This window comes from Numida meleagris, chromosome 9 (genome assembly GCF_002078875.1).
Source record: "Numida meleagris isolate 19003 breed g44 Domestic line chromosome 9, NumMel1.0, whole genome shotgun sequence".
In the NCBI taxonomy this organism is placed as follows: domain Eukaryota; kingdom Metazoa; phylum Chordata; class Aves; order Galliformes; family Numididae; genus Numida; species Numida meleagris.
In genome coordinates, this window is record NC_034417.1 from 4,801,746 (window position 1) to 4,827,400 (window position 25,655).

At 38.0% G+C, this 25,655-nt stretch overlaps 1 protein-coding gene across 7 annotated transcripts in view; it reads left to right on the forward strand.

Annotated features, from left to right (window-relative positions):
- The window catches only part of OTUD7A (OTU deubiquitinase 7A), a 107,549-nt gene that overhangs the window by 13,860 nt on the left and 68,034 nt on the right, over positions 1 to 25,655 (forward strand). The window contains exon 1 of one of the 7 annotated variants that reach the window (XM_021407422.1): positions 23,862 to 23,883. The exons of the other annotated variants lie outside the window; for them this stretch is intronic. The gene's annotated coding sequence lies outside the window, so the exon portion shown is untranslated. Of the gene's footprint in view, positions 1 to 23,861; positions 23,884 to 25,655 lie in introns of those variants that run through there. 7 annotated transcript variants of the gene reach the window in all.

Below are 25,655 nucleotides of genomic sequence, written 5' to 3' on the forward strand. Positions count from 1 at the left end.
AAATTTCATGCTTGGCTTCAAAATTTGCACGTGATCACTAAAGATGAGTATCTGCCTTAAATAAAGGAGTAGGCCGTTAATCTTTTGAGAGCTGTTCATGCAATCTTTGCAAAGACAAAGACATTGAGGATAATGTGATTTCAATAGCACAGCCTGCTATCTCTTGCTGTGTCAGTATGTTGTTAATCAGAAGAGTCTAAGTATATTAATAAACATGGATGCTTCCAAGCCGAATTATCAGCAATCTGTTTAAAATAGTTGCCTTTCTCAGATCTTCACTGTTAATGAAATTGCCTCCTAAGATTTTGTGTATCTGAAAAGATGCAATAACAGTGCCAGAAGCTAAATTAATATGCCACGGGAGGCCTTCCTAATGAAATTAATATGGCATTTATAACCTTTTAAGGGAGACTTTTCACCAATTACAGCATGAAATGAAGTCCCAAGAGACTAAGATGTTCTTTTTTTGCCCAGGCTTTTATACTTCTGCCTGCTTCTTTTCATGATACTTGAAATGGAAATAATGAAATAATGTTCTTTGATACCCTTCCATGGATTCAGAACCTTTTCTGTTATTAATTATGAACTTCAATTTTAGAGTCGTGTTTTATTTTCAACTTTAGCTGCATTTTTCCCTAAGGTAGCAACTAGCAGTACAAAACATACTTCTCTTCAGGAGCATGTTTTCTGTTTCTGTGATTTAAATCCAGTTATTTGAGGCTTGCAGTTATAAAGTAACTTTAACTGTAGAAATGCTTTCTAATTTGTGGGGGGGGGGGGGGGGGGTGGAGTGTTTATTTTTTTTCCTTATGTTTTTATGTTGTCAGTGGTGAATAAAGTGTGCTTAACCATTGTTAATTGGTGGTGGTCTTCAAAAGGTAGATTGAAGCCTGCAAAGGAGAAGAAACAGGAAATGATTACAGCTGATGCAGATGAAACAGCAAAAACCAGCCTCTAATGGAGCTACATACTGGAGTTCATTTAGAAGCCAACAGGATTTGAGCATTTACCATGCTTGATTCATTTTGCATACTCACTTAGCTGCTTCGCTGCCAGCGCTGTGTTCGCTAGGTCTTGACTTTGTATCCCACCGGAGACATCACTGCAGGTGTGGGAAGGCTGGGTAGGAAGTCACTTTGCTTTGTGCTCCGCAGCTCCTTGTAGTTTTCGGTCTTTGGCATCACTGGCTGAGGTTCCTAGGCTTCTCCTGGCATGCAGTAATCTCCATGCCTCTCTGATACTCCAGGAATTTGCCTCACTTCCAGAGTCTCTGCTCCTGCCAGGTTCTTCATCTTCTTCTATCTTGGCCTTTTTTTTCTGCCTATTTGCTGGGAACCCTTTTTGGTACCCAAATCCATATTTTCATGCGTTTATCTAGATGGTGTCTGGAAATATGGTGCCCGACTAGCCTTTTAACTGCACGTTGTGATTCTGTGTTTATTGGAGGATTCATGTGGTGCTAATTCTGTTTGTTCCAGGTGTTTTCAAAATTTACCGCCAGCCTCTACTGATTTTACATGAGAGTTCAAAAGTTCAGTATCAGACATTCAACCACAGATGCAAACATACTCCCAATTATATGCTGCCTGTTAGCATTTGCAATTTAAGCTATTTATTTGTCTACAACAGCTAATGTTCTTATGCTAAAAGCTGTGTTTGGTGTCATTAGGGAAACCTGCATTCGCCTTGTTCTCTCTGATCTTCAGTAACACAGCCTTTCTTAAAGGTACTGAATTTTTAAGATATCTTATAAGAATGTGAATATGTGTTGGTACCAGAACAGCAGGGGCAGTGCATGACTGCCAGCTTACATCTCATGATAATTTCAGAGTTTGTACTATTTGGCATCTTATATAACGTGAGAACTTTCACATGCTGCAGTACTTCACCCAACGAATTTCAGGTAACTGTACAGTTCTTTACTAAGAAGGGGAGACTTTTGTAAGACTATTTGTGTGGAAATACACATATGAAACTTAAAAAGAAAAAAAAGAAAGATGGACTAATACTAGCAATAAAATGTCTTTTTTGTTATGAATTTTGATATATATATATTTAACATTTCATCTGACTTTTTATTGATGACTGTTTCTTTGGTCATACTTCCTAGACAATTTAGTATAAGGGCATACATTTGCCATGCTGGGGAAGGGTCAACAGCTGGCTGCTAGCTTGTGTCTGGAGGTAATTGATTTCAGAAAACAGAAAGCATTACTCTAATTAGAGGTTAAAGGTCTAAAAACATCCCTCTTGTATCTCTCTGTTAGTATTCAAAGAATATGTTCTGTGATTAAAATCCTTATATATTTGAAGTAAGTGTTAATGGACTTTGTTAGCGTAAGTTGTAGAAGCAACACAGTGCTTTCTTAGTTACTTCTGCAGTTCAGACTGTGCATAGGAGAAAACACTTTGGAATGCAAAGAACAGCTTCAGAGATGAGGAAAATTCTTGTGTTTTCTCATCCCGTAGGCGCTCATCCCAAGGAGCAGGCCCTGATGTTCCCAGGAGACAACAATATGGAGTGTGGTTGTTGCTTTGGTTGGTTTAGCATCCTTTCTGCTTCTGACAACCAGCTTTCACTAAGAACTCTATAACTAACTGCAAGAACTGTGCTGCTGACTGAAACTAAAGGAGTAGTAACAGAATTTATGCTTACCACAGCACTGATCAAAACCACCTCCAGTGAGTGATTTGAAAGGAAATTCAGAAAGTACCTCTCAGGCAGTATGCTCTATTTCTGTGGCTGAACCAAAGGAGATGTCCTAATATTTTGTTATTTTTAATTTAATCAATTAGAGAAAAGGGGACAGGAACCCTTAGAGAAGTAAAATATCACTCTTTATGCACAAATTAAACACTTATTCTAGACGATAAGCTTTCTCTGTATTTGTGGCAGAGAGGGTCGTTGGCCACTAAGTGGTTGATATGCCGTTAGGATAGGGAGAAGATTAATGAATATGTACAAGTGCCTATCAAGCGACAAACTGTGTTTTAAATTAACAATTTTGTTACTGTTAGCAAGATGCAGCTTTAGCAGCTACTGTGCATAGTTTATCTAGGCTGTGGTGAAGCATCTGAACACTAAGATTTTATCAGTTCTTTAGTGCCAGCGACTATTTGCCTAGAATTCATGTATGATCTTAGAAGTAAATCAAGTCAGCATTGAGTTGAAAGTTACAGCTATGCTAATGTGTTTTATTGATTTGTTGTTCAATTGTGGGGAATCTGAACATTGTAGTACATAGTAATAGCTTGTGTAGACTACTTCAGGTAAAATGAGAGAATGTATTTGCAGTAGCTACTCACTGATGGTGGGTTGAATGGGCTCTAGGGTGGTGGGTTTTTATTATTATTTAGTGCATTACATAAAATAATGAAGTGTGAACCTCATAATTTTACACTTGAACCAAAGCTTTCCATCATCCTGGTGAGGCAAAAAGACTAACTTCATACCTGGTGAAACGACTTGCTGTTTGGGTAAGGCGATGGGGAAGGGCTCTGTGTAATACAAGTGCAGGGCACTCAGGTTGCTTTTATAGGAGAAAGTGCTCTTGCTCTGAGGAAAAGAAATTTCTTAAGAAGCAAGAAGACCTGAAGTGACAGAACTTTCAGTCCTACAATCGTGGGTTTTGCACTCTTTTAAATATTAAAATATGCAGTTTAATATAAAGTTCACTAGCAACAAGGACTAGCAATTGACATGTCACAAAAAATGAGAATTTTGATCCTGGGATGGAAAAAACCAACAAACTAACTTGCAGCTGTGAGAAGTACTTGAACTGACACAAATAGTCTTTGTTTCTACGAGACAAAGAATGTCATATACAAAACTGTGATGTTTCTTGTAGCGAACCTAGCAGGGAATGGGACTTTGGGGCTCCTGCTGAGTTGCTATATAGTTATTGCCTTGTCTAAGATCTCCTGTTATTAAAACATTTCCTGCCTCGTAAAGGGTTTCTGTAAAATAATTACACCTTCTTAGCTGATACATCAGGTGCTGAAGTGCAAGTATGTAATGCTAGCAGTGCATCTATCCTTGGCTTGAGTTAGTCAGGCGCTGCAGCCAGGAAATGTTATAGCTCCTCATCTTCTGTAGGCAAGTGGAGAACACAGTGGGCCACTGAGTTGTGTTCTTTTGTGTGTAGTAGAAATGAAGTCCCCAGTAGTTTTCTGACCTAGTCAGGAATGTTATCTTTGTAATCTGACTGTGAGGCTGTTTCTTTCTTGGGGGGGAAAGGTAAATTAAAGCTCTCTATTTTGTGGTTCTATGAAAGACTTTTAATAAGATTGAGAAGAGAGGATGGTATAAAAAAAAAAAAGTGGTGCGTTGTAATTGAATGGTTTTCAACCACTTGGAATTGGATGTTTTGTAAATATCCACGTCCTATTGACCTGTCTTTTCATCTTCCAGCTGTGATGGTTCGTTCTTAACTGTAGCTTACTGAATATTTGGGGGATTAATACTCAGATTCTGGGTTCTACCTAATCCTTTCCTTGACAGAAAAATTAGCAAGGAATGGATAGGGAATAATTGTCAAACTTGCATAAACTGGAGAGGGACAGCTGCTTGCCTGGTTATTTTTAAAAGAAGGTTTTTGATACTGAGAATACTGTGAACGAGAGGACCTCTCTCTGAGGCACAGTTTTCACCTTTTGGGAAAATTGATATAGTCTGGAAAAATGACTGTATGTACCCATAAAGTTAGGAAACTAGTGATGTATGTAAACTATTAGTGATCTGTTTGTTTTGGGTTTTTTTTTCTTTTATTCATAAAACTGAGTAACCCTACTGTGTCTTAAATTAACTGGAAGATACAGGAGATTGACCCCTTAGACAGTCAGGCCATTTTAATTTTAGACACCTAAATTTAGACTTTGGACCCTGATTAGAGCAATCAGTTTGAAAGATTTGGACTGGAAGCCAAGAGCTTCACCCTGTCCCTGCTTACGTTATTGTCATCTCTGAGAGTCTACCGCCCTTTGGAATCAATAGCACTTTTCTCTGTGTTGAGAACTTCTCTAAGTGCTTTATTCATTTTTCACTCGATTTTGGCTACAGAAAGTACTTATGTTTCAGTTATTAAAACTAAAACCTGAATCAGATATGCAAATTAACTCTCTAGAGATAGATAATGCTAATAGATAGATGCTAACCTATGATATTGTTCCTCATAAACTGTAAAGTAGTGTTTGAAGTGGGACTGTGTTTCTTCAGTCACCATCCTTTTTTTTCAGTAGCTCAGTAAAATTAAGCTTTGGGCCAGACGGTGATGACTAGAAACAATTTATTTAAGCTTTGCTGAAAGCAGCTATCATGAAGCATTCTTTTATTTTTATGTTTAATTTCCAAAGAGGGTGGTGTTATTTTCCAGTACTGTGAAGAAAGTAACATACATTTCATGAACCATTTCTGTTTCATATTTCAGTGCTATCCAAGAGTAAATGTCAGCAAAAGCTGTCATCCTCCACCTCCCTGATGCTACAAAAAAAGCTCAGAAGTCCCAGTTCTCTCAGAAATTGTTGTTACTAATACAGTCATTTTTTTTATTGTATGCATGAAAGACCATATAACAAGTCTGCATAGTGATTAAGGCATAAAATAGAGAGATGAGAGCATGTGATGTATCATGAGCATTTTCTTAGCCCCCAAAATGAAGTGGCAGTCTTGTATGGGGAAAATGAAAGCCTAAGTAAGAATATCACTACAGGGCAGTAGTATGTTCTGATGAACACCATCAGTATGCATTTCTAAAATCCTTTGAGATGTATGGCAGTGAAAAATAAGTTTGCAATTCAAGAAGAATAAAAGGTTTTTTTTCCTGATCACTGGTTTAATTTTCATTTCTTCCAGTGTATGAGAAGCAGTAGCGTTGTTAAAAGTTCTGACTTCTCTTAACTTAATTCATATATATATTTTCTTTCTGTTTGGCAAAAATATTTCACTCCTCTATTTTTTTAGAAAGTCCAAAGCAGGCTGAATTACATGGATTTAGCTGTTTATTTAAGGAATATGCACTTCTTGTCTGATCAGAAGTACCGTAAGTGGTTACAACTGTGAGACAGCAGACAGAATATCTGGTTTGGATAATGGAATAAATAGATTATGTAGATAATTGATTAAGACTAGATAAGTGAAAGATTATTGTGAACACTTCATATTGATTTCCCATTTTGGATGGCCATGTTAATACTAGGTTTGAATAAGTTTTTCAGTAGGCCGGACTGTATAATCCAAAGGAATCTCGAATGCTGAGGCAGTTTGATTTTCAACTGCTGGTGTGTTTTTACTTCGGAAAGAGCTGCTGAGTTTGAGTTGTCTTTCTGGAAAAACAGTCAACTTTCATACAGGAGATTCCACGTAATGGAGAATGAAATCTGATAGTTAAGGTTTTAAAAGGGTACAGTGAGATCTGAATTCAAGATATGTCTAAGTGGAAAAATCTCTAAATTACAACAGCTGCAGAGCAATGAACTCAACTAGGATATTTTGTATTGCAGCTTTCTGAAAGGATGCCATACCAAATTATGGTAAAATATATTTGTAATAATGGGAGATGGATACTTCAGATCTGGAAGTATAAATGTATGATAGAAAATTAGATGGTATTCAGTCTCATAGGTCTTAAAAAATAAGTTTTTGCTTGATATGTTTTCCAGTTCATCTTTCAATGAATTTTATTACTTAAACAAGAACCATATTGTAATGTGATCGTTAAGACTGGGAGTTCGAGACTGGAAGTCCAATAAATGTTGTGCGGCATCTATACAACATGTAACTGGGTAGTCGAACAAAAAGACAGTGTACAAATCTGATAGTGATAAAGGATTTACTATCACAGATAAGCAGTCTTTTTAGCAGAAATTCTTCTTTTTCTTGGTATGTGTATGTGTTTTGCCTAGTGATTTGGGGGTGGTTTTGCTGTGGGTGTCTGAGAATGTTTTTGATTGGTCCGCTGAGCTGTTTTTTTCAGATATTGAAGCAAATAACTATTGATGCAATACTCTAGAAATTGCTGTTCCTGAAGAGAAAGAGCAGGGAGAGAGATTCTGCTCCCACAGAGTGTTCCTGCTGTCTGATAATAAAGTTTGCTTTTGCTTAGGAGCTGTTGAAAAAACACATACAGCTTTTCACTGTTGGATCTGCACCTGCAATTGTCACTGTCCAAAAGCTGAGCTACAGCTGTAATCAGTGGAAGATGTGCTTAATACAAAAGTAAAAATATTTGGCTTTGGAGACTTACAAATGCAGTGCTTCAGCAGGGAAAAGAATTTAGCAACTTACTGTCTAGTGAAATTTTTCTATTATGGCAGTAGCTCTTAATTTATTTTTTTTCTTGATTTAGTAGTGGCTGTGTTTCAAGAAGTTTTTCTATTTGTTTTTCTTTCCACGAATTGGATGGTTTAATTTTTTTTGTAGAAATAATATTATATATTTTTTAATAATATTAATAGATACATGTCACATAATTTGACACTTTTTCCCCCTCTTCCTTCTTGTTTTCTGTATCTCAGGAAGATGATCTGTCTTCTCTGTAATTTGATGGATTGAGCAAAGGCCAAGAGACTTTTAGGACTGTATGTCGACAGCTTAGCTTGCTGGCTTATCTTCCTGAAGTATTTTACACTTCTGACTGGCCATATATTCTATGATTCTATGACGTACTCCTCACCAATTCTATATATGTTACTTGTTCACCAATTAAGCAACTTTTTATTTTTGTTTGTTTCTCTGGCTATTTTAGTGTTAATTTTAGAAGGTATTTCTTAGATCTTAAAGCTTGAAACATCTATTTTGGCAGTGAACAATTCTAAATGAAAAAGCAGAAAAAAACCAACCCTCTGAACGTGGCAAAGAGCATGGCTGTAGCATGGTGCGTTGTTTTCTGGAACATCAAGGTCAAACAGCTTTTGATATATTTGCTTTCTGAAGCTGAGTTTATAAAAGGCCTCAGTTTAGGATGAAATAACTAGTCATATATTTCCAAGGTTTTGAACAACAGATGAGTTTAGATGCCTGAATAGCTGGAAGTCTCCTTGTTAATTCCCTCTCCATCACCCTAGACATGTATCTACGCAGCCTTGTTGCTGTAAGGGACACTTGTTTTTCACTAGCGACCTTGTTATTTATTCAAGAGTTAGCAGAGCTGTGAAGGCCCCATTTTTTTCCATGTAATCATTGATATATTCATATTTGTGGAGTATTTAACATATGGTCAATTTCTCATGTAAAGGAAAAGAATTCTAACAATCCTTTCTGTGTGCAATGATCATTAAACTTAATTTAGAATCTTCAAACGCAGGTTTTCCTCCAGGCTATATAATAGTAGTATATAGAGTAGTCGACTTGGCTGTGATAGGGGCACCCTATCCAGGTGTATAAACAGCATCAGTTGAAAGACAGTCAATTTGCAGAGCTGTGCTATCTTATGCCCTCTGGATGCCAAAGCCTTCACTTTGTGACCAGATTTGGATTTACAGCAATGGTGCAGTCATAGAAAGACTTTTGCCCCGACATTGAAGCATCTCTTATAATGAGCTCTCTAATTCTTTGTGAAGTATCCGGGAGATGGTGGATTCTGTAGAGGGAATTATTGACTCTCTTCTGCTTTGCAGAAATTAGTGGGCATACTAGGTTAATTCTGTGGGATATGAGGATGCATGCCTGCTATAATAGGACTCTAGCAACAAGTAGAACAGAATGGGATTTAATCACTGTCGTTTTGACTTCAAGGTCAGAAAACCATGGTATTATTATTTCATTCTTAGCCGCATGCTGCGTCAATGACCATATTCATCTGTTTAGAATTTAAAATTCAGTAACTGCAATCCCCATATCGGCTTGTGTGTTGTATGTGCCCTTCTAAATAGAGGTCTTTCTGGGGTCTTGGTAGAATCCATTGTGAGGTCTAAACATCAAGATGTGTTTTCACGTAGTTCTGTTGTTGTTCTTGCAATAGCAGAATGAGAACTAGTTTATCTAGTTTCAGAGCACACTAGATGATTCATCTTGCATTTCCACGTTGGTCTACTTGTCTTTGAAAAACTGCTGCCTGCCATTTTCTGATATGGCGTTAATGCTTTGAAGACTGAAAAATAAAGGCATTACACTGATTTCTGTGTGGCTAAAATCAGTGCAGAACAAACAGAACTCACTGATTAGTTTTTCTGTAGTTCTACTGGAATTTCTTGTGTCAATTATTCCAGTAATACTGAAAGTAAATTTTTATGAATGCATGTTACTTATCCCTAAAAAACTGTTATGTTCTGCTTACCTCCACGCTTAAGTTATGTAGAGGTAGTAACTTCAGCCCCATTTACAGAGCAACTTCGTGGTGTGCTGCTGTGTGGATGAGAGCATGGAAAAAAAACTTACAAAGAGTTTATTATAAAAAATTACTTGAACTCATTAGCTTGATAGTATTGCAGAGCCAACTTAGAGTGAAGGTTATTTTATGTTGGTAGAAAATATCATGGAATAACTCGAACTCCCATACAGAATCATGCTGAAGCATGCCTTGAGCACTAACTTAAAATGTTTGCTCCTGGAATGAGTGCCATCCCTTGGCAAAGACTGTTCTGAGCTGTTTCAACTCTGTGTAGAGTTCTTCTGGTGTCATCCACCAGTTTTAATGGTGAGGCTGCATATTATCTTTTGGTAATGTTTTCATTGAGCATTTGCTAAAAAAAGAGAAGCTTGGTGTAATCAGAAAACTCATCCTCATCCTCTAACGGGCATGGGCTTTTGACTTGTCAGTGGGTGTTTGTTTTTCTTAAAAGCAGCCTGCATTTTTGTGCATTATATGCTTTTAAATACTAGATTTTCTTTTTAAGAGGGTCTCTGGAAGAAGTGAAAAACTAATTCTGGCTGACTTAATTGATGCAGGTGATATTTTGTACTTAGCATTTGCCAGATTTATTTGCTGGTTTCTTCAATCAAGTTCAAAGCAAGGTTGTTTAAAACTTTTTAGCAATCGTGAATGCATTGGGAAATATTTATGCTTTATATCCAAACTTGAAACTTTGTTTTTCATGGCATATGTAGTGTTGATGATAGGTTATAATTTTGCTTTTTTTTCTGGTTTGTGAAATATTTCTCTGTCATTTGCAAAGCAGCTGCTATGTAGCTCAGCATCATGTGATGCACTTCACATGCTTACAACTCCTTAAAACCAGTGAGTTTTCATTTCTTCTTGGTATCCCCTACCTGAATGCTTTTTCAGAACCTCCCTCTTCTCTTTCCCAGTTTACTATTCCCTTCTCTTTTTTTCCTTCCTGTTTTGAACACAAGTTGGCACGTGATTCCATTGGTTTTGTTTAGCAACTTCCGTAATCTACTAAAAGTCTGTTATTATAGGCTTGTTTTTATGTGTCCTTCAATTTAATTAAAACCTTGTTCTTTACCACTAATTAGATTCAAGAATGCTTTCTATAACTGTTTTTATTTAATGCTCTTACTATGTATCTTAACCACCTGTAAAATAATAGTCTTGCTGTTGGCTCAGGGACATTTTGAAATGGAAGCCAGTTATGTGCCAAAGTAGGCAGAACTGTGCTATCAAGGTTAGTGAGGTGGACACATGTAGGAAGGCTTTTGTAGAGGCTCCAGACCATCTAAGAGCCATGCAGCTATGATGATCGATATTATGCAGTTGGGTCGTTCTGTACTTATAACTGATATGTTTGCCCATCTGCTTCAGCCTGCCTTCTATGAATGGAAAAGACATTGTGACTTCCCATCAGATGGATCGATTACTTCCTAAAGAACAAAATGTCATAGTGTAAAAACCTGTTACTGTGCCTGACAATCCACAGGTTAAAGCAGGCAAGACATACCCGTAACTCCGTTTCACTTTGTCTTCAGCTGCTAATGTGAAAATTACCATTGTACTACCAGATTCCTTGTTGTGAGTGCCTAAATGTTTTGTATTGCCATGAAGCAACAAGGTATGACTAGCAGGCTATAAAAGTATACTGTTAAAATTTAATAGTTAATCTTTTATTATTTATTTTTGAGAGCAGGTTTTCAGTGCTACAGAAGCAGTGATCTGCATGTACATGAGATGAGGAGAAACAATGAGATTCTGTAATCTGCTTTTGTAAGACAAGTTTTCCAAAGCTCAAAACAATCTGTTTACTTCATGGAAAAGGAGGATAAGAGATTTAATTACAATCTCTAATTGCCAGAACATTAAGTCTAGCATAGGACTGTATAGTGGGGGCCGTGACTTGGAAGTTGGAGCTAGATAAAGCAAACTGGAAGCAGGTTCCACTGGATTTCCAGTAACAGGTCCATCTGGAATCAGATGGGTTTTCTATCAGTGCTGATTAACTTTCTGAAATAAATGATTTAGTTCAAATGAAAGTCATGTGCTTGATGCAGACGTGAACTTCTTTAGCTTGTCTTATGCAGGAGCTGGCTTGTCAGTGCATGTACTGTCCTCTGAACTATTTCTATGAGTGACCTAAATATTATTCAAAATCAATAGGAAGAAAAATAATTACTTCTGTAATGATAGTATAGTTAGCACAAATTTAACTGCTTGGAATTCTCACTTTCTAAAAATGCCTTGTTTATTTTTTTTCCCTTCATATATTTCTAAAGAATTATCTTCTATTAATAATTTTCCTAAAATCTGGAGTTTTTGGAACAAATTTAAATAGAATGAAAAACTGTATTTTTGCTTGTCCAAAAAATAACAAACTAGTCAGTTGTTGCAAGAATACAGAAAAAGAAATGGGGAAGAATCTGGAAAGACAGTGTCAGAGGAAGTTTTATGGGATGAATTTGTACGCGTTACAAATCGTAAGTTACTGTCCTTCAGGGGAGTCCATCTGAGTAGAAACCTACAAGCACTGTAAGACTGTAACAGGATGTATGGCTTTTATTTTGTGCATCTCTGGTTATTTTTGACCCTCTTTCCTCTTTTCTTCATTTTGCCTAGTATGTTATAAATACATGACCACGCATTTGTTTCCACCTTCCTTTTGCAAGATGGCCAATTATGGCTGTAATTGAAGAAGATCAAAGAAGGAAAGTATATGGGTGTGTGTATATATGTATGTGTATATATATATAAATACGTATTTGCCTTATATATGTATACTTGTACATATGCTTGCTTTCATAAGAGCTTGTGGTTCTATGGCAATTTGAGTAGCTGTTACTAAATCTTGACATAAATCTAATTACAGTGGAAAAATATTTGAGTTCCCTCTCATGCAGCTGATCTCTGGCCATTACGTATTTTGCACCGTGCTACCTACCATCTGTCTGCTGGCGTAGTGCATAGATACAATAATAGGGGAACATTCCAGTACACTAGGAAATAGCATACAGAAGATGATGGCTATTCTGATCATAGAATACCTTCACATGCTGCTAGTGTCATTGCATCAGACTTGATCTTTTGACCTTTGCCTGGTTTATACTATTTCTTTAAATGTGTTGCAATAGCTAAACATTGTTTTATAGAGAATTTAAGTAATCTAAAGATTCTAAAACATTCAGAAAGAGAACTTGAGAAATGAACATTAAAAATGTAGAGAGGTATTATGGTTTATGTATATATGAACTTATCTGATTTTAAAAAGATTTGAGGGGTTCAGTTGAGATTGTCACTGAAAACCCTACTCCAGCAGGACACTTCCATATGAAATTTAATGTGTTTATAATCCGTCTGCTCAACTTAACATTATCTGACTGAAGAATTTCACAATCCATTTAGATGAAACTCCATTCTATTTTGTTACGTCTTCATGTGGTACGCAAAGCCAACAGGAAGAAGGAAGTGCAGGCTTGAGGGGAAATTCCATTTTAATTTTTTTGTTTCTATTATTTACTTAATTGTTCATCATTACTTGGTTTTTCTTATTATATATATTTTCTTGTATATATGTTTGTGTAACAGTGGCATCATCTTAACCGTGCAGTGTTTTTTTTGGATGTGAGCATTTACAGCCCTCAGGTGGGTCCAGCATGTTTGTGCAAGGTCAAGAGGAGCATTGCTCATGCAGATTCTGAGTCTGCAAGCTGTTCCACTTGGCTCCAACTGTCTGTGCATTTGGAATAGTCCGTGGGGGACAAGATGACAAATGGAGTAAGTTCTGGCCTTTTCAGCATATGAATATCTATCTTATTAAGTATTTGCTATCTGTATTAATCTGGGGGCAAATAAATGTATTGAATCAGCTGCCAGACAGTTCTCTACTGCTTCATATTTGGAAATTATTTAAAAACCTTTATTTATTAGGAAAGCAAACTGAGATGCTAAATTAATGTAAAGTTGTATATGCATAGATGGACTGTTTAAAAAAAAAAAAGCCACACAAAAAAACTGCTTCACTTATTTTCTCTGGTGGAAACTTGTAAGAGCTCACATAAAATGTCAGGATTGAAGCTTACACTTAGCTTATTTTCAAAATAATTAATAACAGCTGAGCCTATTGAACCGTATTTATCCGTAATGAAGTCTTGGTGACCTCAGCAGGCTATGTCAAGGATTAATTTGTCCAACGGTACTTCAGTTTTTTAAAAAGTAGTCTAATACAGAACACTAAACAATTTATCTTGAATAGTATATTCTGATGCATTTTAAATTACTGAATGCTTTGTATTCTAGCCTTCTAAAAATTTTTATTACTTTTGTGTAGTGAAAGTTCAAAGCTAGATAGTCTTAAACTCCCAAGTATGTTGAAGTTCAGTTAGCCATCTTCTACTGGCTAGCAACGTGTTAGCGTGTTAGTCTATTCTTTACACTTATCTGATTGAGCTCTGATCCTGATTTGTATACAAGCCTAGGGTTATAAGTAATTCCAGCTATGTGGCATCAAGAGAACAGTCACTGGAGATTTTTCTGATGTTTTCAATTTGTTGTGGGTTTTTTTTTTTTTTGCAACTTCATCCTGTTCATGGTTCGTGTTGATGTGCTTTTAAGAATCTCTTTCATTACTGGGAATTAAAAACCCATAAAAATATTTTCTTTTTGAACAAAGAATGCTTAATAGCCTCACAATGGGGACAGCAGCAATAGGAACGTGGAGATACTTGTCTCTGCTGTTCCAGTGTGTGACCATGTAACTGATTCACATCTCCAGTCTTCTGCTTTATGCCTCATCTTCAAGGGGTGTTTCCAGTGACTGAGTCTAATGAGAAGCTTCATAACAGGAAAAAAAAAATATGTACGCGTTCTTTCTAGTCACAGGTAGAACTGACTATGGTTTTCTTAAAATTCTCCCAAACTTTTCAATGCTTGTTCATAAGATACGAGCTTTGTTCTGTCTGGGCTTACAACAGTGAGAGTTGGTAGTTTGGTGTCTGCTTACCTAATGCAGTATATGGTAGTTTACCCACCTGTAAATTAGTCATGGAGCCAGAAGTATGTTTTGGTTTTGATGTCTCAGGTGTGACACAATTACAGAGTTATCTTTATTACTATGATATTAATGGTATTTGTAAAGCCTGTGTTATACAAATGTATACAAAGCCCTAAAAGTCACCTATACAAGAAATTCCTCATGAAATATGATGGTTTTACTTCTAAGAACATTTCTTAGCCACGTGAAGTCACTTCTAGAGTAAGAGGAAAAAGAAACACTGAGATAATCTGAATGAGGGGCTCAGTATTTCTTGGAAATATTGGTTAATATATTCAGCAATAGAAAAGAATTGTCTAGTGTGAGAATTTCCAAAGGATCGGGTGTATATTGAGTGCCTTGCTTCATTTATTTTTGCAAATGAAACTATGCAGGAAAAGCCATTTAATTTTCTGTTAATTGGTAAAACACACACAAAGCCTTTAAAGTTTCAAGTAAATAAGCCCAATAAAAACAACATTATAATTTATCAATTTTTGTCATACACGCTCCAAAGATTTTGAAGTTCCTGCAGACAGACAGTATTTTGTTGTGTTACAAGTAAGCAGGAGACTCTTCTACCTAAAAAGGGCTTCCAAGCTTTCTGTCATGTTTCAGCGACTAATCTCTGTGATGGGCTCATGTGTATGGGGGTTGTCTGTAGATTCCCTGCCCCCCATTTCGGAAATCTTGTCTGGATGTTTTGTGAGGCCTTTGGATGACTGCCTGGGAATTCCTGTAGTAGCTCTAATCGGGCTGTAGGACATTCAGTTGGAGTCATGGTTCCTCCAGAGCTACAGATGCACGGAAATCCTAGATGTTTTGACAGCATGTGTTCAGATCAGATGTACCACGTATGTGCCACGGCAGTAATTTGCACATGGGTGGTAAATCCATTTGCATAAGACAGGGATCTTTGTGTCCTGTCTGCCCTACATGCTGGGTTTGCTTTTCTGTCAGGAAGATCCTAAATGGCAATGTAAGACTCACATTTCTTCCCATATTCAATTTCTATTGCAGTAGCTTCTAGAGAATCTAACTAAAAATATAAGGTGGGAACAAGACTGCACTGCAGCAGGAAGCATGTGGAGATCATCAGTCATCTTCTAGGAGCCAGTTCCAATGCTGACGGCTGCATGGGTGTGCAAGGCAGTGCTGGAGCTGCAGCACCACAGGTCACTGGTGGTCATCCACACATCCAGCCTCGGACCAGTGTTTCCTTGCAGAGGAGCACTTCTGTCTTTGAAGCTTGTCAGCTTCTGTTTGATTTATGGCTTTCTAGGCTTTGAATTCTTGTTTGACTGAGGTTTAGTGTTGATGTCCTCGTTCACTTCTGTGAGATTTTATAGCAATCCTCATCCTTCACTAACGCATTTTAAACAGAGTTTCATACCTGTAGGATGTCTGTGACTTTCAAAGCTTGAGGTGTGACAGAATTCTTTAAAAACAGTAGTGACTAGGAGGTGACAGCACAAGAGGCCGTGGGCACAAACCAGAGGTTCCATCTGACTGCTGGAAAAACCTTCTGCACTGTGTGGGTGATGGAGCACAGGTTGTGAAGTCTCCTTCTGGGAGATCTTCCAAAGCTGCCAGGGCACCCTGCTTTAGCAGGGATGGGGCCAGGTGGGCCCAAAGATCCCCCCACCTCAATCTCAACCAGTCTATTTTGCAGTGTTTCTCTAGAAACATTTCATTTCAAGCCCTTCACAAAACACCCCAAATTTCTTTCTCAACAGCTTGCAATTCATCACTCCCTAGCTGCCTTGCTTACGCTGTGCATTTCAGGCCAAAAGGATGAACAAAATGAAATCTTTGTTTCAATACTCATCTTTAAAGCTAATACCTGCCGTTCAGGTTAGTTTCTGATAGATTTCTGCTCATAGCAGAGTTGTGTTGAAAAGATGATTTTGTATAAATGACACTTTAGTTGTATCTTCTTGTTTTTGAATTGCTTTGCTCTGTACCTCTGCCAGTTCTCAGAGATCTTTTTGTTTTCCAGTGTGGCTCTTGCACAGCAGATCTTAGCTCATTGCTTTGTCAGCGTACCGGGTGACTGCGTTGTGACATGTTGCAGCATGTTATTTGCAAGATTTCATTGGTTCAATCTTAGGCACTTAAAAAGTGCTTCTGGGTGTAACTGGTTCACCTGCTGGTAATTACACAGGTTTTGAGTGTGGCTGGCAAAAGGATCAAGTCTGCATGGGCTCAAGTTCAAGATCCCTGGCAGAGTGTTGTCTTGTTCCACATTGCCGGAGGGACACGTGGCTGATTCGTCCATACCACTACTAAGTGTTGGAGAAGGTGCGACTTTGTGTTTAAAAACAAAACAAAAAACTTCTTGCCTTCTGTCATTTCCACTTGTCATAGTTTGCTTTGTCTTTTTGTCTTACAAACAAACGTATATCTTAATAATTTCAAGGTCTTGCAGGTTAAATAAAGGGATGAAAGTCAGTGGTGCTAGAAGGCTTGTGAAATAAAATGAAATAATGTTATGTTAAAATACCTTTTTTTTTAAGTTGTATTTTATCTTATGCTCCTTACTACATGTGACAAAACTAGAAAGAAATGCATGTCTTCCGTTGTAATTACATTTCTTTCTGCCATTAGAGAAGAAGTGATGATCTTGGGGAAAAACAACATGATAGATAATACAGACTGGCCTTAGAAAAATTATTTCGTACTGGTTTCTGCAGCAACTGTGGTACTAAAAAAAAAGTCAAGTTAATGAGAATTGTTTGCTACTTAAGATAATTTATTGTCTTATGTGTTTTGTAAATTAATGCATCTGAATTTTTAGTGGTAATTAATAAAACAAGGAGCATTAGTTATAAACAGGTTTCTGACTTCCTGCACTAAAACACTGGAAGCTTTTTCCTCTTTCTTTTGGTTTAAAAAAAAAAAAAAAGCTAGAGCTGAATGGAACAAGCATAAATAAAATGCTACATTTCTGCATTGGCAGATGTCTGTCAGCTCTGCTAGTAAGAAGAATATGGAATAAATCCTCTGGGCTCTAAACTGCTTGGTTTACAGCAGGGTTAATAACTGATGTGTATCATGTTCTCTATTTTGAATTGACAGCTTATCTCAAATGGAAAAAAAAAAACCCGTAATGCTAGTTACGGGTGTTACTTTAAAATCTTTTATTTATAGATAAATCTTTGTGTAGTTATGTTATCTATATAAATAGAAAATAAATTGGCACTTAGATAAATTAGGTCTTTAGGTACCTATATTTTAGTGAAGAATGCAAAAGAAATCTAGAAATGGCAGAATCCACCGTACTTCTAGTTTCTCTTTATTAATTTATCCCAGTAGTTACAGAATAGAGGTGGGAGGAAAAAAGAGGTGGATGTGGGGAGACTGGCTAATAGTGTAGCTGGTTTGATGGTGGATTCTTTAGAGGAGTTTTTATAGAACCAATGCACAGTTATGTTTGTATGTTATACAGCAGGGCAGATTGAAGAAACCTCCTAGTAGAACAAAGTAAATTGTGTATGCTGGCAGGTTTCAGTAACGGATTACATTCATCAATAAAGTTTACAGTATTTTCTGTGTGTAAATATATTCTCCGTAATATTTTCTGTTGAAGCTTGTATCTTTATAATAATGCTGTGTAAGAGCTCCATTTGTGGAAATCTGACAGCAGAATATCAAAGTTGCTCACAAATTGTGCTCTTCTACACAAACAAACACTACAAAATATACTTTTTAGAGGCAGTACAGTATGTTTGTGCTTGTTAGCGTGGAAGTTCAGGGCAGCATGTAGATGCATCTGATGTACATTGGCTGTTAAGAGAATGAAACATGGAAGAACTCATTAGAGGGGGAATTTCAGAGCTGGATTATGCGAACAGAAAGTGATCCAGTTTCTTTTTGGTCAGTGCCTGGAGTTCTTTATGGCCTGATTCCCATTTTACATGTGGAGAAACTGATAAAGAAGAGTGAAGAAACTTAACTTTATAGGAGCTTGTTGAAATGGATTCGTGGGTCCATGCAGAGCAGAAAGCTAAGAGTGCCAAGCCTATAATTTAGCTGCAGTATGTGTCTCTGTGGGGCTGGAATAGCAATGGGGCATCACCCCGTGGCATAGGGGGACAACAGTTTTCCCAGGTTAGCTCTATGTACAGATGAATATCTGCTATAATACATCTAAAATTCAGCTATTCGTTGAACAGTGTGTAGATTCATGACCCGCTCCTCAGTGTTTAGATGTGCTTTTTTCAATTCCTGAGATTTCTCCTTCCCGCCCCTTTCCACTTTCTTAAGTTTTGATTTTGCCTGCAGTAGCTGGAACCATTGAGGGAAGGAGGGGAGTGGGGGAAGAGAGATTTGAGACAAGTGTTGCTTTGTGTCCCAGTGGACTGCAAACCGACTCGTAATGTGTCAGGATGTACATGCAGGGGGAAAAGAACATGAGCGTGTGATCTGAGGTGAAGCACTGTCACTGTCCTCCACTGCCAAGCAGGCAGAAGTACTAAGCTCAATTACATCAGTTCATAAAATAGTAGGCTTTGCCTTCCTCTTTGCACTACCAGCTTCAGTGCAAAAGCTGATGCAATGCACTTAGGAAAAGTGCAAACCGACCATCTTCCTTCAATATTTTTTTTTCTTCTTCTGAGGGGGTTCTTTGTTATTGAAGCCAGTGGTGATTTTGCCACTCATTTCAATGAGTATTTTTAATAACAGTTGATGAGGTAACGTTCAGCTGGACTGGGAGAGAAACGTTTCCATCTTTTGGTGCTGCTTGTAACAGCATAGTTGAAATCAAAGGCTTTGTGTTCATCTCTTTTGCATAGGCACAGGAACTTGGTTAGAGAAGAATGGAAGCCTTGCATTATTTTAATGTGTTAAAATGTGCTAATATATTTCTGTTGTTGTTGTTGAACTTCCTGCTTATTCTGTCAGTTTATATGAGAATTTGGATGAGTCTCATAGAGAATGCCCATTGAAGCAGGGTTCCCAGTTTGCAGCAGTGAGGCGTTTTGGCTCGGTTGGGGTACCTGTGCTGGCTGATACTGAAACTACTGCCAGTTACCTTTTGCAACTTGTTTCAGGAACATGCCTTTTAAAAAAAAAAGTGTACAGAACTACCCATAAAATGAGAGCGTCAGTCTATTATGATGTATGTTAATGATACATGAATATATAAGTTATTTTGGGTTCTTCTGAACACTTATTTGTGCTGTGGAAGTTTTAGCTGCCATTTAACAAAAATAATCCATCAAGATAAGGCTGGTTATCCTGTATGTTAGAGCTGAATTTCATACCTCACCAATTTAGCTTGGGAAATATTTAGAATGTGATTTGGCAAGCATTGAGAAGGTCTGTACTGAGTAATACTTGCAATAGAAGTGAACCATGAGGGATGTTGTGCAGCAAATGCACATCTAGCACATGAGAAATGGCTATAACTGTTCTTCATTCTTGTAAGCAGTTTGTTCCAGTGCAGTGGCTGAGCTGGAGAAGGAGGGTCAGTCGTGGGGAGGAGCCTGCCATTACAGAGAAGTGAGCATGAGTCTGGATGATTTTGCCCCTGAAAGGATGGAACTGAGTAAGCGTAAAAAAGTCAGTGTCACACTCTCAGCTGAACTGTTAGTTATTTCTCCTTTAAGACTCTGTCTTTAGTGGCTTTGGAAAAAATAGTTTTTAAACTTCTATTTCTCATGCTATAAAAACGTGTGAGAACCCTGCATCAAAATCCTACTGAAATAATGGTAAGGTTCTGTTGCCTGTGGTAGAAAATACTTCTGTGATGCGGTTTGTTCTCAAACTAGGAAAAAACAGCTGCTGATGGAAGGCAGTGAGGGACAGAAATACTTATTTGACCAAAGCATATAGGAAAGTTATATTAAAAAGGAGGTGGTAGTGAAAGAAGCAGGCATTCACGTTTCCAGGGAAGCTCTGTGTTTATGTAAAGCACAGCAGCTGCACTGCAAACCCCTCTCTGGATGACCTCAGTCCCGAACAAGACAGCCTGTTCCGGGTGCAGGTGTGATTACTGAATTATTTGTTCTGTTTCAGTGTCAGTCAGTCACAGGGAGGAATTCTGGGTAAAATTCGTATCCACTGAATAAATTGAATTGGTATATTTGGTATTCCACAGTGCGCTGTGTGCCTTCCTGCTATTGCAGAAATAGTTTATTTTACTCCTTTGAATTACATTAGCTAAATAGGACGGACAAGAGGAAGTGGCTCCCGCAACAACCGCTGAATACATCAGGCAGGCAGATGGAAAGGCAGGACTGGACTGAGGATGGAGCAAGACACAGAAGACAGTTTTGACAGTTGACCTGTGATCTCTTTGAAGAGGCTTGTGTATGCTGTTTGAAATGTGAATTTTAGGTTTCTTCTCTGTGCTTCATGAGAAATCGAGCTGTGAAAAACGTTCACTTCTAATGCATGTATTTCCAATCAATTTTGTTTGAATTTTACAAATCTCGGAGCGTGCCAGAGATTGGCTTAGCTACTTTAGGTGGCATTGGCCTTTGCCATGTGTCAGTTGCTCTGCATCTTCTGTATGCCTTTTATCTCTTACTGGTTTATGAAGTTTTATGGGTAACTCCTGGTGTTTGGTGCATGCTGCCAGAGAGAAGGGCTAGCTTATTGGATGCGGATGCTTTTCTCACTTTAGTTTCTGAACAAACAACTCCAGTCAGAATTAACTGTGGGGAAGCCAGGTACTCTAATGCCTGATGTATTTATTTATTGGCACGTGTAGGGTGTAGGATCTTTCTGGGGTCTGGGGGGAATCAAGGCAGATCTAGGACCCACAAAAGTAGGTCTTTCTAGAAAGATGACTGGAGTTTTCATGAGAAATTCCTTGTCCGCTTTGGCAGTCGTTAAGGAGAAACCTATTTATTCACCACGAGACGTATGACTTCAGCATCAAAGTTTCCCTAATGCTTTATTAGGAGCATTATTATTATTTTTCCCTTTTCTCAACTGAAATACAATACGGGAATGTAGCCTCCCAGATGGACTGTAATCCTTTAAAGGTTACATGCTGTGGTGGCAACTATTATTCCTGCGTTCCAGATCTCAGTCTTTTATGGATGCACTGTTCTGTCACTTCTTTGAAAAAGCACAGTAGTGGTGTCATTGTTAGCATCACGGGAGGCAGAGCACTAGTATAGAAATGCTTGTGAATGTGATAAAAATGATTCTAAAATGACTAACGATTAATAGTAAGATTCCTATGCCAATATCAATATACTCTTAAACACTTCTTCTGTGATGTGAACTGAGCGTACCTTTGCATTGTGTGCTTCAGATTTTTAGTAAGCAAGAAACAGATGAAAAATGATAGGTATTTTTGCTGAGACTGGCTAATTTTAAACCTGGGCTCTTGCTTGTGATCCAGTGTAATTTATTTAAATGATCTAACTGTAACTGAAGATGTATGGGGATAAATTTCAGATTATCTGTGAGGGTTTAAGAAGGGTTTAAGGTGACTTAGGAATGAGAAACAATCTTGACTGGCTGGTACAAATCAAATGAATGTATGATCCAGTATACTCTATTGTAGCATGGTTCTTGGACCATAAGAGCTGTCTGCTAGCTGATTTTCTTTTAAGTCGACTGAAGCAGACAGACCTGTTTTGTGAAACATGATGCACAAATTGGTCAGTGTATTCTTGTGGTAGCATTTGGAAATACATCACCATTTCTAACAGTGAGAAGTAACAGAGGAGGGATTTGGCAGGGCCAGGGGCAGCTCGAGGACCACCCACTGTCTGCACCAAGAGCAGCCAGGCACAGTGCTGAGCAGCTGGCATTCTCTATCAGTCATTCCTCTGTCCCCACCGCGTTGCTCTGTCTAGGCTGGCCAGGTATATTTCTAGATGGGGATGTTGTTGGCATTGATGCCACAAACCAGTCATAAATGAGAACAGAGTCATCTTGATCACTGTAATAACAAAATGTGATATGTCTGAGGCTATGGTGGCCAGCTTGAAAAAAAGACATTGAAACGCTCTCTGTAGGAGGATTGGCGTCATTCACACAAGTTGTAGGTAACTTGAGATAAATTAGAATTGTTTCTTTATGATTTTTTTGAGCACTTGAACTGTTTTCTTAATTATGTTCATTCATTTACGACTATAAAGTTTTTAACTGTTCTGTTGGAAAAGGATCTGGAAGGAAAATGACCTCTGTTTTTGGCAAACATGTATCGGGTGGCAGTGGAGGAGCTTCTTCAGTTATAAGCTATTTATCTGAGCCACTGGTGATGGGCTAAGCTACATCTGAATTTAGAGTTAAAGATTCAGAGGAAGGAAGTGCTTTTCAAGTCTTGAGCTCTTCCTGAAAGCAGAAAACTGGTTGCATTTCACTTTTGCATGAAGTGCTGTTGCTTTTGATATGCAAATGGTGCACTGTACCGTGTAACCTCAGTTTTCTAGAGACCAAAAGGAAGGACTGAGAAAAATGTATGTGGTGTAGGAATTCAAATGGTATCGAAGCAGGATTCCTCTTCTATTTCACAAATCAATCCTGAATGCTAACAAAGCCAGAAGAGATCAAATCGGGTTGGACTGTGAGGACAGGGATTGCCTTGTGTGATAAGGGACATTAGAGAATTTCTGCATGTAATGAATATAAAAGGCAGCTGAGCTGACTGAATGTTTAAGCAGCTGTAGTGAGCAGTAATAGAACAGAGTGGGTTGTAGCTGAGTGACAGCTCATCGTATAATCATCATGTTTTCCTCTTAGAGCATCTCTGAAAAACAAGAAAGATGATTTTTTTTCTTTTTTGTCTTGATCTAAGAAGCAGGTTTTGAGTAATTATTTTTTGGAAAATGTGCATTACCATCTAAACTATATATACACACGCAAGCACACATATATAGATTTGAGTGATGAGACATTGTCTATGATTCAAAATCTATTCTCCCTCCCTCACCTCGTTAAATCACACAGTGTTTCCCCTACTCGTTTCTCCTTTTCCTTAGTCGCTTCTCTTGTACAGAGGTCTTTGCTCTGCTGGCATTTCACGATGCAGAAATACTTGGTTAGCAAAGCAGCCTTGTGCATGTCTCAGTGCCTTTCACGCTCTCCATTCTTTTTCCCACCCACCCTCACCTTGAGAAGCTGCGGGTGCGCAGCACAGATGGTGGCAAACCGAGGAGCCGTGCTGATTGCAGGCGGTTGGAGTCGCCCTGGCTCAGCCATACCAGGTCGGTGAGGCAGACTGTGGGCCTCCTTTCTTCTGTCTCAGTCCTCAGAAGCTGACTGAGGAGAAACAAGGCTTCTGCAGTAATCTGAAGCAACAGCAGGTTCCCAGTTTTTCCAGGAAGTTCTCTCAAAACTCTGAATCTTTTACCTTGCATTACTGGGAGAGTGGCAACTGGAAAACGGCTTTATTTGGTGAAGCAGGAGTTAAACAAAAATAGGCCTCATGAAGTGAAACTGAAATCAATAGGAGACTGCATTTGCTGTTGTGAGTCTGTAGGCAGCAATGCCTGTAGCGTGCTCCAGCTTTGTGCTGCATCTTCTCATCCTGCAGTAACCAGGAAGGTCCTCTCCCGCAAGCAGGTACTTGACAGTATGGTGTAGTGCTGCTTTGGAGCTCATCAGCTTCTGTATCTATATGTGCATTGTACTGTAAAGCAATTAAGCAAGTACGATCCTTTTAAGAGTGAGGTCTCATTTATTATTTACAAAGGTGGAGCTGTCCCTGGACAGCTCAAGCATCCAGAAGAAGCCTTGAGGGGGAATATGATGGCTGCATGTTTCCTGTGAAGTCAACAAACTGGGTGCTTGGTGCAGACTGCAAAAGAGTAATTTGAATTGTTTGCATTTTGAGTTGCTTTAGAAAAACGGTAGTTCAGTTTGTAATGCGCTCTGTTTATTTGCTGAAGTTTGCACAGCCCTCTAGCAACAGATTTTCCTAATGTCCACCATTACAGTGCCTGTGCGCTTGGAAGTGACTTGGCTGAGGGCTTTTGGAGAATGTTCACAATGTAGCTTTATTCAGCTACTGTTGTGATCTTTTCGCAAACGTGTAAGACTTAGAAGTAGCTTTCTCACAGAAATTTACTGCAGATAATTTAAAGAAAAATAATTAGAAATAAAGAAGAATGTAGTTCAGACTAAAATTTATTCCTCTTCTGCCATCAAGAAATGAATGAATGCTGTCTGGATGCTTTGCTGTGCAACCTGCTGTAGGGACCCTGCTTTAGCAGCAGAGTTGCGCTGGATGATCTCTAGAGGTCCCCTCCAGCCCCTGCAATGCTGCGATTCTGTGACTGTTTTGGACTAGTGAAAGGTATCATTTGGTATGCCCACAATGGAGTATGGTGGAAAAGAGTTATGATTAGGAGCATTGATTGGTCAAAATAAGTAGCGCTTTGGCAATCAACCAAGGTCTAGCAAGGAAGCTTTGTTGGCATGTTTATATTTGTCTGTATACCTATGAATATTATAAGTGTATACATGCGTACATATATGCATGCATGCGAGGCTATTTTTGTATGTGTAGAAATATTTTAAACTGAAACACATTCTGATATGAATTATGTTTTCAAGCTACCACAAAATTAGAAGCCGCAGGTAAAAGTTAATGTTACTATTGTTTAAAGGTGAGAGGTAACAATTGATCTCCTGAGATTTTTGTTTGCTTATTAACAGAGGTCATGATATCTAAAGGATATTTATAGATGAAGTCCGTGGAAGATTTTCTGTGAGTCGGTGACACTGGGATTTCTTCCCGTGTGTTCTAAAAGATCTCAGAAGCACATTGTCATGCTAACGCCTGGGTGCTTGTTCGCTTTCTTGTGAACAGTGTTATGAGGGCAGTAAAACTGCTCATGCTAGTAGAGTTGTCTTGATTTAAACTCTTTTGAAGTTCAGGACCTGATAGACGAAAACTTGATTTTAAAAGTAACCCAGGGCAAAGCATGCTCATTCTCTCCGTATTCCTTACAAATGCATATTTTGCTTTGCAAGTAATCTTTACTTGATTGTTTAATACAGTATTTGTTTCAGTTTTCTCAGGATAATAGACTGATAATGATAGCTTTTGAAAAAGTAAATTGGAAGTCCTATAATTGACTTACAGAGAGAAAAACTAATAAAATTAGAATTATGTCTTGGTGTTTTTATATGTATGGATATGTGGCATGATCTTTATTCCCTGATAATTACTGCTTTAATGAAAATAAGGCTACAGAAGAAGCTTCTATTGAGCTAATAACTCAATAAGACAACTTTGTGTTTAAACCAAACAAAACCAGAAACATTTTCTTCATAAACATAAGTATTTTAGTGCAAGTACATGATGAGTTATGTAGTCAAGGTATACTTTT